A 12843-nucleotide genomic window follows, 5' to 3' on the forward strand; every position below is an offset into this window, starting at 1 on the left:
GTGATTTATCGACGATCCAAAGGCATTCAATTGTGTAGACCATAACAAATGGATATTGCATGATATAAAATCAGGAAATGTGTGTGTCAGGGTTGTATCTTCTCACCATACTTACTCAAACTATATGCTCAGCAAATAATCTGAGAAGCTGGACTATAAGAAGAAGGACATGGCATCAGGATTGGAGGAAGACTCATTAACAACTGTGATATGTAGATGACACAACCTTGCTTGCTGAAAGTGAAGAGAACTTGAAGCACTTACTAACGAAGATCAATGACTACAGCCTTCAGTATGAATTATACCTCACCATAAAGAAAACAAAATTCATTGCAACTGGACCAATAAGCCACATCATGATAAACAGACAAAAGATTGAAGTTGTCAAGGATTTCATTTTACTTGGATACACAATCAATGTCCATGGAAGGGGCAGTCGAGAAACCAAATGATGTATTGCTTTAGGCGAATCTGCTGCAAAAAATCTCTTTTAAGTGTTCAAAAACAAAGATGTCACTTTGAGGACTAAGGTGTGCCTGTCCCAAGTCATGATATTTTCAATCACCTCACATGTATGCGAAAATTGGACAATGAATAAAGAAGACTGAAGAAAAATTGATGCGTTTGAATCGTGGCGTTGGCGAAGAACATTGAGTATATCATGGACTGCCAGAAGAACAAACAAGTCTGTCTTGGCAGAAGCACACCCAGAGTACCCCTTGGAAGTGAGGATGGTGAGACTTCGTCTCACATACTTCGGGCATGTTATCAGGACGGACCATTCCTGAAGAAGGACATTATGCTCGGTAATGTAGAGGGTCAGTGAAATAGAGAAAGACCCTCGACAAGATGGGTAGAGACAGTGGGTACAACAGTGGTCTCCAACATAGCAACAATTATGAGGATGATGCAGGACCGGGCAGTGTTTCATTCTGTTGTACATACATCACTATTAGTTGGAACCAACTCAATGGCACTTAACAATAACACAACAAAGATGTGTAAATAGGAGGATCCAAAATTCTGTTTCCCTACTTTGCAAACCACAGAAATGAGGAATGGATTTCCCACTGCCATTGGACAGCTCATCCTGACTTGAAACATGACAAACTGTAAAAGAAATTTCAGTGAGTGTTTTAATCTTTTTATTTACTGCTACTCCGACTTTGCAGGTTGAGATGCATTGGCCTTTTTCTTCTGTAGCTCATCCTTGTCAATGAAGACAATCTCATACTCTATTAGGAATGAAAGAAAAGGGGTTTTATTGAGGAAAAATAATAGCTATAGCTGGGCAGCACTAGTTAGAAATACAAAGTGCTTTGCAGCACAAGGGGATAAGGGAGTCTTTGTATAAAGAACAGAGGAAGGTTAGAGGGTTAATGATTGATTATAAATAAGATCAACTTCAGATGGAAGTTCTTTGAAATGTAAAAATCAATCACTTAGTTAGAAATGAGTTATTTAGGTGTGAGATACTAGCCATTTAAGTTATGCTTGACTGTAGAATTGTAATCAGCTATTCTGATTGCAGTCCATTCCAGGAGTAAATTGTTTACACATTCTTCCCAAATGGTTTACATCCTGACCCATTAGGTTAGTTATGAACACATTCTTGCCAAGAACAATCATTTACATCTTGACACACTGTTCCTAAGTGGTTTACATCCTGACTTTTTGTTTCCTGAGAATGCATGCTGGCCCCATCACTCCTAGTCTGACACTTAGTGCCTCTTAGTGCCTCCAATGTGAAACTTTTCCATTTACATTGGACTGAGTTTTGTTGGGCGAAGCTGGCCGGAAGCAGGGCTCAGAAGAAACTGAGGAAAGCTAAATGCCTCTATACAACAGAGTAGGAAAAATTCAGAATTCCTGGGGGTGATCCATGAATGTGAGCTTTTAGAGTTGAGAGCAGACGAGAAGAATGGGAACAAGACCTCAACTAAATAGAGGACCAAGGAGAAATTTACTTTTGCGGGGTGGTCAAAAATATTTGAAAACCTAGAGGCCTAAGGTTTACTTTGAAGTTACCCTTTTCTGCCTCACAGACACCACTTTTATGAATACCACCACACCATGGCTAAAGTACCCTGTATCCATAAGTGGAGAGAGAGAGAGTAATCTTTAAAAAATAGATTACTATTTCTCCTGAACTGAAGGAAAAAAAAAATAACTCTTTTCATTAGGTTATTATTCACTCTTTATATTTGCCTTTTCTTCTCTTTTGTCAGCACGTTCCATTAAAAAATCCTGTTCAATAACTAGCTGGCTGAGTTCATTTTCCCATAAATTTATTCATATCACAGCAGCTACTTGGCAAAGAATTCCACAAAATTCACTGACCTTGAAAGCCAGATAGGTATGGAGAATGTTCTAAGTCTTCAAACCAAATGGAGGAATATTTACAACATGATGATTTTTAGACATTAGGGGTTGCAGTATACAAAACAATGTCATAACTGTTTATTAAGAGCACTCACTTTATTCCCTCTGGACCTTGGGCTTATTATTTGATGACAACCTGCCAGTAGTCATTTGCTGCAAGACTGGTGTGTGTTGCCCAGTAACACGGGCAGAGGTTCCTGAACAGACTGCCTCGGTCATTATGGTCCATATGGCCAAGAACAAATGAATAAGTTAGTGAAGGAGGGTTCTTACTCTATATCCCAGACTAGCTCAGTCTGTCCAAATGAGAGAAAAAGGAGAGCTCCTGACCATGTGACATTTTAAGAGCATTTCCACTTTCTGCATTTGCTGACCCAGTTAATGCCACCTCTTCAAATCCCCTCTAACCCTCATTCTGTGCACAGCCATTCTGAACTAAAAGATGGTCTTAAAGAAAAGGAAATATCATACTTTAATGGAAGAAAGTGAAGGAGATTCAGAAATCCTGTGTTTAATCCAATTCACAAATTCAGTATAAAGGAAACAATGCTGTCTTTATTTCTGTGCTCTTTATGGGAGCCACCAGTGTTAATATGAGAAAAAACAATGATGACTACTCTTTATCCCCCAGAAAAGTAGAAGGGAGAAATTCAGGTGAAACTATAACCGTACAATAATCACCATTAACGTTTTAGCGACTATGCTTTCATACAACTCTGTGAACCATAATTTTAAATAAATAAAAAAAAAGGGGTGGTCTTTATTGTGGATGGAGCCCTGGTGGCACAGTGGTTAAGAGTTCAGCTGCTAATCAAAAAAGTTGGCAGTTCAAATCCACCAGCCACTCCTTGGAAATCCTATGGGGTAGTTCTACTGTGTCCTATAGAGTCACTATGAGTCAGGATTGACTTGACAGCAATGGGTATGGTTTTCGTTTTTTTATTGTGGATAACTTGCTCTTCTTGTCTATTTCTCACTAATCCCTCCCACGCAACATGATGGTATGTATTTTTTCATGTCTTTCTCCAAGTACGCATGTGCATATATGACATATATATATAAATAACCCAGTTGTAGTTTCAGTCAACAAGGCGAGAAGAAATCAAAAGTTTAATGTTAGCCGTGTATTCGTATTTGTCCTTGTTGTACATGCTCCCTCAACTGACTGATGTCCAGATTCTTGGGAGTGAGAACTGTAGTTAAAATCTTAAAGTGGTCCTTCATTAAAAACTGTGCGAAACCTGGGGTGCAGGCAGCCCTATTTTAGAAACCCTACAACAGAGTAGGATATGGCACAAAGGGAGGCTTTGTAGGTACGAGAGTCCACAGAGCAGCTCTGGGCAAGTCAAGACCAGGGTGCCCAGTGGGAGTCTGCAAAGGAAGCAATGTATGCAGTGATGCCTGGAGAAGGTCATGAGAAAAATGGAAAAAGGTCCAAGAAAAGAATTGTCTTCACTAGAAGAGAAACAAGAGTCAATATATTATAGCAGATAAATAAGAGTCAATGTACTATAGTAGATAAGAGTACAGGTGCTAGAGCTAGATTGCCTGGGTTTGGATCCCAGTTCTTCCACTTACCAGTTGGTAAATCTCTTAATCCCTCTCTGCCTCAATTTCCTCATCTGAAAAACAGGAACAATAATAGTATCTCCCCACAGGGTTGTTGTGAGAAGTAAATTAATTCATGTGCCTCAAGTGCTTAACACATTTCCTGGCAGATAATCAGCACAATATATCCATCAGCTAGTAATAATAAGAACAGTGTATTTTTAATAAATTAAAGTATCAATGTATTTAGTGAATGTACCTGGAAGAGAAGCAGCTTGGTTTCTGCCATGTTGTAACTGAGTGGATGATTTATAAATTCATTCCAGACAGCTGGAAAATTCCAGAAGACTTGACAGAAGGATTACAAGGGGACTGGAGTCTTAAGTGAGTATGTAGGTGAGTGCGTAGACTTAAAAAAAAAAAAAAAAAAATACTAAACTGACCTTTACATGCACAAAAAATCAATTCAGTAGACACTTTAGTGTTTTCTCCACCAGTAGGAATGCATGTATAGACTCCTGGCTTTCTCCTGAATCATATTTTAGCCCAGAGGGTCAAAGATTAACAGAGGAAATCAAAATCAAGAGTGTAAAATATGTGCACGCTGAGGGAAGGTGTAACATATATAAAGCAGAAAACCAAAGTATTCATTTCAAATGAGAACAATATCTATCGGGTAGAGCAAATATTTACATAGTCTTGACCGGCTCGCTCTCCCTGAAAGAAAGCCATGTGGTAAGTCAAATTTCTGAAGGCTGCTGTGAGGTGAGCATGGAATAAGGGGAGTTAGTTCTGTGGTTTGATTGAGGAGTAAAAATTGGAGCCATTATTCCCCATCCTTGAGTATAAAGAATATGACCCAGCTGGAGCTGAACTCACAAAGACTCACAAGGACACATCAACTGGGCCCTGAGGTATAAAAACAATAGCTAGAACAATCTTAGAAAACATTTTTTAGTGAACCTTTCACATAAATCATAAACAGAGCATAAAAGACCCACATATTTTCCATTCATCTCTTTTTATTAAAAAAAATAGGGTTTGGTAAATAGTAACATTTGTTGGACCAGTGAAGACACTCCTGACTGTCGTTACTGAAACCTGTACCAATGGTTATTAAGAAAGACAATTCAAAATGAAGGATTATGGTGATTTAATGTTTTTTAGCCAATCTGTGAAACAGTAAAGATTTCAATGATTTTACCCATTTGTAATGTTAATATCTATTGATGATTCTGTAACATTCCTGTGACTCAGACCAGCATTGGCTCTGGCAGCATGTTTATCCATTTCCCACTTTTGCCTCCTTGAACATATGCCAAATAAAAGCTTTCTTTTTGCTTTTCTATAACTTTGTGATGATTTTACCCTAGCACAGGTTGAAATGGTTAATAGCAGCGGGCTTAGATAGAATGTTGCATCTCTCAGTGTCATAATGGTATAGCTTACTCAGGGTCCTGGAGATTAGTCCCATGGTCACCGTTTAGATCTTCTCTATGCCTTCCTGACTCCTTTGCAGTCCTTCCACAGAACATCCCACCCCTATCCCAGCCATCTCCACAACAGCCATCTCCACACCACCTCTATCCCAATCCACTGACACAATCTTCACAAAAACAGTGAGATGGTATTTTGAAATCTTAATACTTGGATTTTTCCCAACATTTTCTGGTTTCCTTTAAGCCTTCCCTTCTTCAGAAAGTAGGCATTCTGCAGTCATTGTCTCAAGGAAACAGGATGACAAGTAGAAAGACAGAAAAAAAGAGTCTTCTTGGCTTTTGAATTTCAATAGTTGAGGCCCTATGGGCAGGAGGAAAAGTCCTTAAGAGACAATAGCCTGTGGAGAATATAATGTTAAAAGAACAAGGCTTACTGGCCCAAACTTTAGAAATGTTTTCTGGTCTGGGGGCCAAAGAAGAGCCAGAGCATTAATCCATGAGATATTAAATGCTGGTCTGTCCCCAGATGAAGGGCCTTTGGCCCTGTCCCTGTCTCCCTGGGGAGAGAGAGGGATGTGGACACTGGCATGGATTGAAATTAAATGTCTACCATTTGGAAGAATGGATTCAAACTAGAAGTCAAATAGACTTACAGAAAAACAGCTCTTATATTACTTGCAAATATGAGTTTATAAAAAGTTTCTCACTGCACATTAATACTATAAATGAAATAATAATCTAAAGTCCCTCTAGTCACTGGCCAATGCCCAGAAGCTGTTGCACCTCTGAAAGAGTTAGGGTTAGGATTTGCTCTGATCCCCTAGGTTTTCATTTACAGTTTAAAGCTCAGGAATCAAATTTACTTCCCCTATTTTCATTTTTTTCCCCTAATTTTCAGTTGTCCTTCATGTATTGCCTCTGTCATAATCCAATAAATACTAATTTACCGATTCAGATGACTGAACAGAATAGCCAAAATAGGAGCGTCAGAAAATACAGGTCACATGGTCCGTATTTTTTGAATAAGGCATTCCATATAGAAAGTCAAATACAAAACATGGAAGAAAAACTACTACTATTTGAATGTACACATTTATAAATTAATTTGCTCACAAGACTTTGTACATCAATTTACATACAAGCATCTATACAGAATCTGTACAGCTTTTGTTTTTGATTCTAAATTAACACTCAAAATATAAAATTCTCAGAACTTTTATATTTCCTAATATCTATAACATCCAACAAAGAATTGTGTAAAATAATCTATGGATATTTCTAGTTTGACTTCAATGAAACATTTCATTCCAGAAAAGCAGACTCCTGGGCAAGGCATTAGTCTGGCAGAATGCTTTCAAAACATGGGGAGAAGGTTTACCACTGATCCTCAGTACCCAATTTTGAAATTTTAATCATTTGGTATAAGTGCAAGGTCACTCATTTTTAATAGGTCTCCCTCTCTTGAAATTTTTCAATGGCTCACTCAGCCATCTTTAATAGCCTCCAAATAATTGAGAGAGAAAAGCCTATCTCTTCCTGGATACCCTTGCCCCTCACACACATCAATTAAATATGCACAAAGCAGGAATAAGTCAAGGCTGAAAGGTTAAGAAATGCACTATTGATCAAAAGTCAGTTCTTTTAGCTGAGAAGAGATTTTCTGGATATGACTGAAGCCTCTGAAGATAGGAAATTTATTTCACAAGCTAAATTGTAGCATCAACCCCCATTACATGAAATTCTCATAGTATACTTATAAAGTTAACTGAACGCTTTCCAGTTGCCACCCAAGAAGTGAGACCATAGAGCTCAAGGCCGAACAGTGGGATCTAACGGTTTGAAATCACGGTAAAAATTCCGTTGGTATCCACAGTTCATTTTCCTTCAAGCATTCTGGAAGAGACTACAATACTGGCTTCCCTATTGCCTCGACATGTGAAATGTGTTTCTTTAAACAGAGGTGCTGGAGGCTGTGTTTGTTGTTTAAGGAAAAAGCCCTATTGAGCTCAAAAAGAAGCTGAGGCAAAGAAACAGAAGGGGGGCCAGAAGAGGAGAGGGAAAATACCATCTTTCTAATGCATTATTCTCCCTCCAGTGAGATAGATATTTTTTCTACTAAAAATCAGATTTTTCTTCATTTTGGCAGGAGATAGAATTGGTTTAGGAACACTTTGTGCTGTAAAACTTTGCCTGGAGCTAAGTTTCTGTAGTACAGAAGGGTCATGGCCAAAAGACAACAGAGAAGCCGTGTGTTCAGTACTGATGATAGAACAAAAATGTTGCCCTGTTTGAATGGGATCTCAGCGAAATGGCTGAAATCTAAAACCGGCATGTTCCTGCCAAACTTGAGGTCTTAGAGGATTCTGACAAACACAAAGGTGCCCACATCTGAACAACGCATTCACCTCCGTAGAACACACTAACAAATACTCTGTCCTTCAGTTAAGCTATCCTGACTAGCCTATCCAAATCTACCCTTGAACACATTGACAGTTTTAACTATTTAATGTTCTCTTACATTGTCTATTTTCCCTTCTTTTTCCATTTAGAATACCGAAATGTTTCCTAAATCAAGGTTAAGAAGCTATCACATAAGTTAGGGGACATTTTCCAAAAAGAAAAAAAAAATTTTTTTTAGTTCATATTTTAGTAAGATTGGAATAATAACTTACATTTATATAATCCTATAAAATTTATAAAGAGCTTCCATAATCATCTTCCCATTTGCCCCTCACAACGAGCCTGTGAGTTAGGGAGAATACATATTTGCAGTAGGAAAGAATTCTGAACTATTAACCTAGGACTGATTCCCACCAGGAGCCTTGGTGGCGTAGTGGATAAGTGTTCAGCAGCTAATCAAGATCAGTGGTTCGACCCTACCCGGCACTCAACAGGAGAAAGATGTAGCAGTCTGCTCCTGTAAAGATTACAGCTTTGGAAACCCTATGGGGCAGTTCTAGTCTATCCTGTAAGGTTGCTATGAGTCTAAGTTGACTGAAAGCCAATGAGATTTTGGCTTTGGATTCCCCCAGCCCCATCTCACCCTCATCGTTATTCTGGAAGCACCAGGTAATCCTTTCTTTGTATAAGGATAAAAGGGCTACTTGAGTTTCTGAGGAAACCCTGGTGGCATAGTGGTTAAGAGCTATGCCTGCTAACCAAAAGGTTGGCAGTTTTAATCCACCAGGTGCTCCCTGGAAACTCTATGGGGCAGTTCTACTCTGTCCTATAGGGTCACTATGAGTCGGAATTGACTTGAGGGCATTGGGTTTGGTTTTGGTTTTGGGTTGAGTTTCAAAAACCAGTGGTTTCTGATTTATAAGAAACTGGGCTTTTTAGTTTCAATAACCAAAGCCTAGCATACATCGTTATCAAGGAAATGCAAATTAAAATCACAATAAGATATTAGTATACACCCTATATAATCACTAAAATTAAAAGGACTGTCAACATCAAGTGTTGCTGAGGATATAGAGAGCAACTGAGTATAAAACTGTACAACCATGTTGGAAAAAAAGCTCTGGCAGTTTCTTATAAAACAAAACCTACCCAGCTATTCCCTTCCTAGATGTTTACTCAAGAAAATCAGGATATATGTCCACAAAAAGACCTGTACAGGAATGTTCCTAGCAGCTCTATTCTTAATAACTGATGTTCATCAACTGGAGAATGAATAAACAAATATGGTATTTTCATACAGTGGGCTACTATGCCGCAATAAAAAGGGAGAAACTACTAATGCATGCAACAACAAGGATAAATTTCAAAAACATGCTGAGAGAAAGAAGCCTTAAACAAGAATACATACTATATGGCTCCACTTATATGAAGTTCTAGAATAGGCAAAAAACAAGAACAATGGTTGCCTAGGGTGGGAGGGAGCTTCCTGAGGGTAATAATTCTATTCCTTATCTGGATTGGGATTTGGGTTTAAGTATTTGTTGGAACTCATGAAAAAAAAATACATTAAGATTTGTTCAATTCAAGGTATGTTAATTTTACCTCAAAAGAAACAAACTGTCAACAAATATTGAACTCTTATTAATAGTACGCGTGCTTTAAGTATTTGGAGGAAAAGTGTTCGTGTGTGCAACTTACTTTCAAATGCATTAAAAAAAAAAAGATGGAGAGACACACCTTTGGAGTATTTGTTTCCTATTGCTGCTATAGCAAATGACCACAGACTTAGTGGCTTAAAACAACACAGTTCTGGAGATCAGAAGCCCAAAATCAAGATGTGGGCAGAGCTGCTTTCCTTCTGGTGGCTATAGAGAAGAATCCTTTCCTTTGCCTAGTCTACTTTCTGGAGGCCACCTGCATTTCTCAGTTCCTGTTCCCTTCTGCCATCTTCAGTTCCCAGCTTCTGTCATTACTTCTCTTTCTCTGGCTCTTTTAAGGGTCCTTATGAATGGAAACCCTGGTGGTGTAGTGGTTAAGTGCTACAGTTGCTAACCCAGGGCTCGGCAGTTCAAATCCACCAGGCGCTCCTTGGAAATTCTACGGAGCAATTCTACTCTGTCCTATAGGGTTGCTATGAGTCGGAATCAACTCAACGGCACTGGGTTTGGTTTGGTTGTTATGATTAGAATAAACCCAACCAGATAATCCAGGACAATCTCCCATTCTCTAACTCCTTAATCACATCTGTGAAGTCCCTTTTGACATGTGAGGTAACATATTCACAGGTTCCACAGATTACCATGTGGACATCATGTTGGGAGAGGGGGGTGTGGCAGGGCTAGTCTGCCTCCTACACAGGGATAGAGAGACAGATAGATGTTTGATAAAACAAGCTTAGTAAATGTTAATTATGGAATTTAAGGGGTACGAGCCTAGGTAACCCAAAACCCAGTGCCGTCGAGTTGAGTCCGACTCATAGAGACCCTATAGGACAGAGTAGAACTGCCCCATGGAGTTTCCAAGGAGCACCTGGTGGATTTGAAATGCTGACCCTTTGGTTAGCAGCCATAGCACTTAACCACTACACCACCAGGGTTTCCAAGAGCCTAAGTATTCAGTGTAAAATCCTTTAAACTTTTTTTGAGGTTTGTTTGAAATTTGTCATAACAAAATGTTGTGGGGGAAAGTTGAAGATTAAATTCTAACCATGAACAGTAAATTAGCAAAACTTTTCTGTAACCACAGGAGGGGGAAAGAGAGTGGGTAGAACCAAAGAGACCTCATGGTCTGGATGAGGAGCAAGTGGGCACAGATACCAGGGTGGACTGAGAATCAGTGTGGAGGCAGGTCCAGGCCCTGGAAACCTGACTGAGAGGTATTTAGATGCTGGTGACTGGGAACAGATAGGATGAGCTAACACCTCACAAAAGCCAGCAGTTACAACCTCCACCCACTGCTCACAATGTATGTCAACAAGTCTCTCCTCCACATACACACCAATTCTGAGGAGAAAAGGGAGTTAAAGCCCTAAATTTATTACACATAAACATAAAAGGACAGTAAAAAGATAGAAGTGCTCAAATAACAAGATGAAATTTTCTCAACCAAGAGGTATTGGATCTTGAGACAGGAAGTAAATTTTTTATTTAATGAGAAAATGAAGTTATAGTGTATGGAAATCTGAATTGTGGTCTATAAATTTCATATGTGAGAATATCGATATCTGTAACATTCATATCAGTTCTGTGGATAAAGAAACTAAGGCCCAAAGAGGTAACATTTTCTTGTTTTCAAGGTTAAGGTCCTTCCCATTTGAAAGGAATCAAGACAGCTGGTGAAAAGGAATAGAAGGGAGACTCAGAGAATAAAAAGAAGTTTTCCAGACAAAGCGGAATAAAACAACTTGGTCTGACTGAGAAAACAGTAAAAGGGAGACATTTCCAAATTTATTTTTTTTGCAAAATGAGGTTTTATATTTCTGCTGGATGGTCAGAAAATACAACTGTCCTAAATTCTTCTAAACTGACATTTAGAGGAAATTTCCTGAGGTAAAACTGGACCGACTAATTTAACAGTGACCCAACAGTCTTTTAAATAAATCCTACACCTCTCCTGATAAACGGAGAAAAGATTGAGGTTGTCAAGGATTTCATTTTACTTAGATCCACAACCAACACCCAAGGAAGCAGCAGTCAAGAAATCAAAAGATGCATTGCATTGGGCAAATCAGCTGCAAAAGATCTGTGTAAAGTGTTGAAAAAGAAAGATATTACCTGGAGGACTAAGGTGCGCCTGACCCAAGCCATGGTGTTTCCAATCGCCTCATATGCATGCGAAACCTGGACAATGAATAAGGAAGACCGCAGAAGAATTGAAGCCTTTGAATTGTGGTAACCCACTGTTGTCAAGTTGATTTCGACTCATAGCGACCCTATAGGACAGAGTAGAACTGCGCCTTAGAGTTTCCCAGGAGCGCCTGGTGGATTCAAACTGCTCACCTCTTGGTTAGCAGCCATAGCACTTAACCACTACACCACCAGGGTTTCCTTGCATTGTGGTGTTAGTGAAAAAGACCAAATGTACCTTGGACTACCAAAAGAATGAACAGATCTGTCTTGGATGAAGTACAACCAGAATGTTCCTTAGAAGCAAGGATGGAGAGACTATGTTTCACATACTTTGGACATGTTATCAGGAGGGATCAGTCCCTGGAGAAGGACATCATGCTTGGTAAAGGAGAGGGTCAGTGAAAAGAGAAGGCCCTCAACGACACTGATTGACCCAGTGTCTCCAACAATGGGCTCAAGCATAGAAACAATTGTGAGGATGATGTAGGATCAGGCAGTGTTTCGTTCTGTTATGCATGGGTTTGCAACTCGACGGTACCTAATAATAACAACATATACCTCTCCTGATCCAAGAAACAATTGATACATGACCAGGGGTGATATTCAAAATATTTAAAAAACAATATGGCAAGGGCATTCACCAATCAGAAGAGACATGATTGTGAACTATCCACAGGACCTACAGTGCAAACCAGCCAAATACCAGCCCCGTTAACAGCTAACTACAACCTCCGCTATTAGGAGGCAGGTACACTAACCAATTCTTACTTAAGAAGTTGGAAAGCATTTGAAAAAGTAAGGTAATATCTTGCAATAACTTGAGATTAATCATAGTACTTGATCCAATTCATCTTGTCTTCCCAGCTAAACTCTTTCCCATGCTAATCAAAACACAAGTGTGCATAGTTGGAAAGAAAAGTTTTCAGTAAATCCTGTGTTGGCATAAAACGCTCTTGTTTACTGCTATATTGTACTTACTACATGATCAGGCACGTACTAGGTACTCAATAAATACTGTTGAATGAATAAATGAACCAAAATATGAATTCCTTTTTACTGCCTCAAATGAATTCATTTAATTCACTACATACACTCACCTTGAGGAAAAACTTCTCAGGGTAGCAAGGTTATATCTTTCATATGGGTCCAAATGGAAGGTAGATAGAAAATCATTTTTCCTAGAATGGAAAAAGCTTCAAATGTAAGCAGATTAAGTTCATTCATGC

Source organism: Elephas maximus, chromosome 16 (genome assembly GCF_024166365.1).
Source record: "Elephas maximus indicus isolate mEleMax1 chromosome 16, mEleMax1 primary haplotype, whole genome shotgun sequence".
NCBI classification, from domain to species: domain Eukaryota; kingdom Metazoa; phylum Chordata; class Mammalia; order Proboscidea; family Elephantidae; genus Elephas; species Elephas maximus.